The sequence below is a fragment of the Cimex lectularius genome, unplaced genomic scaffold, assembly GCF_000648675.2.
Source record: "Cimex lectularius strain Harlan isolate CLEC.00 unplaced genomic scaffold, Clec_2.1 scaffold246, whole genome shotgun sequence".
Taxonomy (NCBI): domain Eukaryota; kingdom Metazoa; phylum Arthropoda; class Insecta; order Hemiptera; family Cimicidae; genus Cimex; species Cimex lectularius.
Window position 1 is genome coordinate 375,412 of NW_019392852.1, and position 6,880 is coordinate 382,291.

Here is a 6,880-nt window from a genome sequence, read left to right on the forward strand (position 1 = left end):
GGTTTTCTTGTTGTGAAGGTAGTTAGCTGCTTTTTCCTTAATTCGACCTACGTTTTAACAAGCTACGATTTAAAAAAGAAAATTAAACTATCACCATCTATAATAGTGGATAGTTACCCACGCGGAGAGGGGAGGATAACGACTGGAGGTAGGTGCATAGATATAAATAAAAATAAAAATATATATATATGGTCACAATTGGGTGACAATAATAAAAATAAAAGAATATATGTTTCTACTATAGTTTTTTAAAACAAATTGACGACATCCCCACAACAAAAAAGGGGGTAGAAGAATATAAATATATTATTGGCATAGGCCAGGTATTTATAAAACTTTTTATATTAAAAAAAAAATTAAAAAACAATCTCAACCGCACCTTTTGAATTTTGAGATGGGAAATTGGTGTCCGAGTGGATCGAGATCACGATAGCTCAAGTGGTACAGCAGCGGCGTATCAAGCCGAAGATCGTGGGTTCGAATCCAGCTCGTGCCTTTGACTTTTTTATCTCAAATAAAAATCTTAATTAATTGGTCAAGCGGACCACGAAATTAGTGAATATAAAAAAAGTAGGATTTAATAAGTAAATCGAAGTATAACTTCACTAACAGCTCTCCATTTCATATGTCGCCGAGAATCGAATCCTGATTACATTAGATTTGATAAATGGCAAAAAAGAAGGAAAATTCGAAAGGTTGTAGGTGGGGATGAGTTTGTGTCCGAGTGGATCGAAGTCACGATAGCTAAAGTAATTAGAGCAGCGGCCGAAGGTCGAGGGTTCGAATCCCGCTCGTGGCACTTGTTTTTTCATTTCTCAACCTTACATAAAAAGATTAATAATTGAAAGACGTAATTTGGTAAATAGACCACTAAATATAATGTATTTAATTATACAAGGTATTAATTCTTTAAACAAACTATTTTGTCCAATATAAAAATAATGGAATTAAAACCTTTTATTTTGTTATTTTTCAAATCCCTTAATTAAATTTTCCTTTAGAAAAAATGTAATAATTTCTAATAATTAAATGCAATTTGTAATAAAAATTCAATAAAATTGCTGGGGAAAGTAAGTACTAAAAAATTGGCAATATCCCTTCATTTTGAGCAGATTATTTGTAATATTTCAAACCTATAATTATAAGCACAATGCATTTACAAATTTAGCAATTATTACTCAATAAAAAAAAAATTTTTGTATCTTTAAGAAACAGGTTAATAATATGTGTTAATAAATAATTTACTTACAAGCATCGTAATACTGTTAGCTCGTTGGCGATCAAATGCTCAAAATTTGGTTCTGACAAACTAAATGGCGGTTTCTAACGAGGCATTGTTTGCTTATAAGCAGAGAGCAATACCAAATGGGTCGGGCCGTTTTTGCTTACAAATCTAGGATGCTAGGACCTGTTTGTTCGCTTGACCCGTGAGACAATGGACTTGAGTGTCATTAGGCCGGCCTCAAAGACAACGGGATAATGCTCTCTTTGTACGCTCTGGGCGATTTATAATGAAGGGGCCGTGGTGCACCTAGGACCAGTCAGCGGAGACGTTGTCGGCAATGTACCGCCGGCCTCTGGGGACAATGGAGACAAATCTTGAGACTAATTACACCCTCTCACTCTGCACAGACGACAAATGTCCCGCTATTAACAAACCGGTTGCGGCGAGGGACCACTAATATCATAGGGACGCAAAGGGGAATGTTAACCTCAACTCCCCGCGCCGCTAGGACCGCTGACGGTGAATTTTCGCTCCTAAATTAATTGCACGGACTTGAGGGGAACCCCATTAACTGCAAACTATAATAATGCATTTCCTATGTCACCCACATACCGCAATATAATGCTCAAAGCGACCCACAACCTCTATAATAGTCGTCATAAATAGTCATGAAAGGAAAAAAATTGGGTAAATAATTAGCGCAATAAAAAAACATCATCGAAAATTCATCACTTCATCACTTGATTTTCTTTGCCTTTAGACCATCATAAACACTTAACTATAACTATGGCAAAAATTATAACAATTAAAAGAAAAAGCGATGAGTTGCAAGTTAACAAATATTTAATATTTATCAAAGGTATTGGTTGAGATAAAAAAGTCAACGTCACGAGGGGGATTCGAACCAACGACCTTCGGCCAAGAAATGTAATGGATTTAATAAGTAAAACGAAGCATATCTTCACTAAATCTCTCCGTAGCCGTGAATCAAATAGATTACACGACATTTGAAAAATGGCAAAAAGGAGAAAAAATTTGAGAGGTGAGGTTGAGAGGGACGTTGGTGTCACGATATCTCAAGTGGTAGAGTAGCGACGTATTTAGCCGAAGGTCGTGGGTTCGAATCCCGCTCGTGCCGCTGATTTTTTTTATCTCAACCAATACCTTAGACAAAGATTAATTAATTGAAAAATATTAATTGATCAATCGGACCACAAATTATAATGGAGTTAAGAAATACTTTCAATAATTCTTAAATAAACTTATAAACTTCTTAAACTAAGAAAAATACTCTCAATGCGACACAGGAAAATAAAATATTATTATCTGTTCAATTGTCTAAGATTTTGTTTAATTATTTCCTTCTTTGTTACTTTGTTCAGTATAATTACTGATTATCATTCAACATAATAATTTCATCTATTACATTTAGTGGTATTTTGACCAAATTACTTTCAAATAATTAATCTTTTTATGTAAGGTTTTTGGTTGCAAGAAAAAGTTAGTACCACGAGCTGGATTCGAACCCACGAATTAACTGAAGGTCGTATTTTGAATATTTTTCTTAGTTTAAAATGTTTATAAGTTTATTTAAGATTTATGTAAAGTATTTGTTAATTTGCAACTCATCGCTTGTTCATGTAATTGTTTAATTTTTGCCTCTTCAGTTAGTTTTAGTTAAGTGTTAATGATGTTCTACTTTTTCTTCTGGAAAGAAAAAGTGTAAAGGAAAAATCAGTTGATGGAAGTGATGAATTTTCGATGATAAGTCTTTTTATTGTGGTAATTATTTACCCAGTTTTTTGCCTTCCATGACTATTTCCTCTACATAAAAAGATTAACAAATTGAAAGAAATAATGATTTGAAATTATAACATCATGGTCGTAGTTGAGTATAAAAAAACACTCATCTCTTACATCAACCTTTCAAGAAGTAACCTTTTTTATCAGGACTTTAAAACTATAATTGTTAGTTTAAGAAATTAACGAATATGAAATCTCAGTTACGATTTTAAACTTATAGTTATTTATGTTACATATTAAAATAATAGATTTCACAATTTGAAACATTTTTATATTTTATATATATANCTTATATATATACATATATATATATTGTTCATTTGTGATGAAAGTTTTAAATCTTTAATTAAAATGTTATGGTACTAATGTGAGGCCAATAAGAAAGAAAAACAATAAGGTATTATGCCTGCGTTTAGGGAAAGAAAAGTTTTTTGTGTCCAAGAACCGGTCAGATCTTAGAATCAATAATCATAAACACACTTCAGGTCGATAAGGAAGAAGAAAAATTATCAGATAATACACAAGTATGGAAATAATTTAGTTTTTTGTGCCGAATAATAATAAATACATTTTAATGCTCGTGAATTGCAAAATGGCTCTTTTTTTGTTTACTTTGTTTAGCAGATTTTTTTCGTTAAATATTTTAGTTATGAACGCTCCTCAATGAGATGAAATAATTATTTTTATATTTTCATGTATTCAATTCGAGAAAATTCGGTTCGGTTTTTATCTTGATTTTTACAGATGTTATTTCGTTATTCCATTTCAATTTTCTTTTTCATCTCAAACCCCTAGCGTTTTATAAATAAAATATTTTCGTTTTAATTAAAAAAAAAATCAAGTCATGCATTTGACATATTAGTTGAATTCGTGTTCGAGACATTCAATTAGTCTTTTCTTTTGCACGAAATTAGCAGGCTTAGGTGATGCTTTGCTTGTCCGTATTTAGCTTTCGTGGAAACAGCAGATCGAAGCGAAGGTCTCAAAAATGAAATGTGTAATGAAAATGGGAGAATGCTGGTAATCATTTCAATAACCGAGCTGATAACGCTCTCTAATCTTTTTCCGGAAACAACACTTGCTACTGCAAAATGCACACTGGTCCGTTGTAGTGTGTGTAATACATGGTATATCCCTGCCCTCGGCCAAAAGATAAAGGAAAAATCTTGAGACCGTTCACACAGTTCATTTTAAAACCAAACCTAGGTTTCCAAATAGTTAATAGAATTTTCATATTTCTTTGATACATTTGTTCAAATTACTTTTAAATCAATAAGTATAATTTCATAGAATTTCAAGGGATTTAAATTTCTTATGGACGAAATAGGAGCTGATTGTTTTCCTTCTAATTGCCTCCCCTAATCGTACTGTAATATCAAATAGATAAACATTTCACTTCAGTTCATTGTCCTAACTTAAAAAAATGAAAGGGGGTACATCGTGTCGAAAGTGGAAACAGTACCTTCATCTAGTGACCAGAAAGTATTCGATACTACTCAAGTATCGACAGAAGTTATTCGATTCTAACGAGTACTTACTCATGTGAGTACTTCGTCGTTTATTCATAAATGATCAACGTACTCACTATCGATTTGCGGGTAAAATACGATCATGCGTTAAAATAAATAAAAATTTGCTAATTTTTTCATATTTTTATGTATTTTTTTTACGCATTGGGTACGTAAGTAATAACAAGGAAAAACTTTCAGCACGTTTCAACAAAATTGATATTTCAATTTTATCGTTATCGAGCTTTGAGAAAATTAATCATCGGGTGTGTTTTGTGTTTTATTTTAAAATGTTTAAAAAGGTTAGACTTATTCCCAATTTACAAGATGCCGACGATTCAGTTTTCTTAGTAAAATAACCTCATGCCTTACTTTTGGGAGGAGCCATGATTTACGTATGAGAAGGAAGGGGAATAGTTTTTCGATACATGAAAATAATAACATTTTAAAAAATTAAACTGAAATTAAAAATGCGAGGTGCGACTAGGGAAATAATTATGAAATAAAAATTATCAGCAGAGTTACCAACCACCAATTACAAATTTCGATTAACTTGTTGATACGCGCCGCTTGTAAGCGTTCCTAACGGTAACTACTCAACTCCCAGTTTGATGAAAGTTATGTTTCCAACGGAAAATAATAAACCAATATTATTTGAACACTCGATGAAAAATCTATTTGAGTATTTTTACGGATACTCTAAAAAGTACTCGATACAGTACTTGTATCGAATGACAATACCAAAAGTACTAGGTACTGAAAGAAAATACTCAATATTTTACTCATATCGATTGGTATCGCATGCCACTACGTTCATCTACTTGCTCATGTTGTTACCACAATTTCACACACCTGTCAGCAGCAATTTTACTATATTAGGCAAAGTTAATACATTTTCGGTAGATAAAATGCATACATATTAATCATTTATGATCGTTTAACAATAATTATATTAAATCCATTATATTTCGTAGTCCGATTGGCCAAATAACTTCTTTTAATTAATTAATCTTTTGTAAAGTATTGGTTGAAATGAAAAAGATAGTTTCACGAGCGGGTGTCGAACCCAAAACCTTCGGCTAAATACGCCTCTGCTCTACCACTTGAGCTATATTGACTTCGATCGGGGTTCGAATCCCACTTGTGACACAGACTTTTTTATCTCAACCAATACCCTACATAAAGATTAATTAATTGGAGGAAGTTATTTGGTCAAACGGACCAAGAAATATAATGGATTTAATAAGTAAAACGAAGTATATCTTCACTCATTATTTCTTGATTACCTTCTTTGAAGCGACACGCGACACATCGACTCTGGTTCAACTGCTTTTCCTGCCGGTCTAAGGTTTGTCAATTGCTTTTAATTTTGGCTTACTTGTGTGGAGCAACATCTTAATCCTGTAGATAAGCTTCGATTTTCCATTCTTCTTCGTTTTCGGGCAAAATATCCGACTTAATTTCTGCGTTTTCACGTGACTGGATTCTCGTTACCAGGCCGGCTTGAACAATACTGGTGATAACGTTGAGNCTTCATAGAAGGTTATTATATTTTGTCTCATGTAAATTATTCTAAGGGGACACCAGTCCCAGAATAAAGTTATTTTTCTTCTTCTTCTTCTTTAAAGCTCTACGTGGCCATTTCATTTATCGCCGAGAATCTAATCCTGGTTTAGGCATTAAACTATTGTGCCATTATCCTGATTTGAAAAATAGTAAAAAGGAGGGAAAATTCGAAAGGCTGGTTGAGATAGGAATTTGGTGTCCGAGTGGATCGAAGCCACGATGGCTCATGTGGTAGAGCAGCAGCGTATATAGCCGAAGGTCGTGGGTTCGAATCCCGCTCGTAACACTAACTTTTTAATTTCAACCAATATCTTACATAAGGATTAATTAATTAGAATAATTATAGTATGTTTTATCGTCCACAATAACCAAAGGGTAGTTGGACGTTAGCATTTCTGTAAGATAGGAATTTCTTTACTTTACTTTTTTTACATTATGTGTTTTTTAAATAATAGTTAAAAAATACTTGTTTAAAATCGTCAGACGCGTTTTGCCATCTCTAATGGTTGGCTAGGCTAAAATGCAAGTGTATGGTCGAGATCTATGTCTAAAAATGAAGCTAATTAAACCTAATGCTTATGCATAAGAGCGAGCAATAGATCACTCGGCATGTAAAATTTCTTTGTATGGAGATAACGCCGACGTTGCAAAATTATAAATACCAACATTCTATTAGAGTTAACGTCTAAACAATTCAAAAAGCTTGGACGTGTTGGATAGAACTGTTCGGAAACGCCGAAAATACATGTTCATTATTCTGCACCTTCGAAAAGAAAAT

The 6,880-nt window shown here is 32.9% G+C and overlaps 1 long non-coding RNA gene across 2 annotated transcripts in view; it reads right to left on the minus strand.

Annotated features, from left to right (window-relative positions):
* Positions 1–6,060, minus strand: part of LOC112127579 — a 94,120-nt gene extending 88,060 nt beyond the window's left edge. For both annotated transcript variants that reach the window (XR_002910636.1, XR_002910635.1), the window contains exon 1: positions 5,823–6,060. This is a non-coding gene — a long non-coding RNA (uncharacterized LOC112127579). The remainder of the gene's footprint in view (positions 1–5,822) is intronic.
* Between the last annotated feature and the right edge of the window lie 820 nt (positions 6,061–6,880).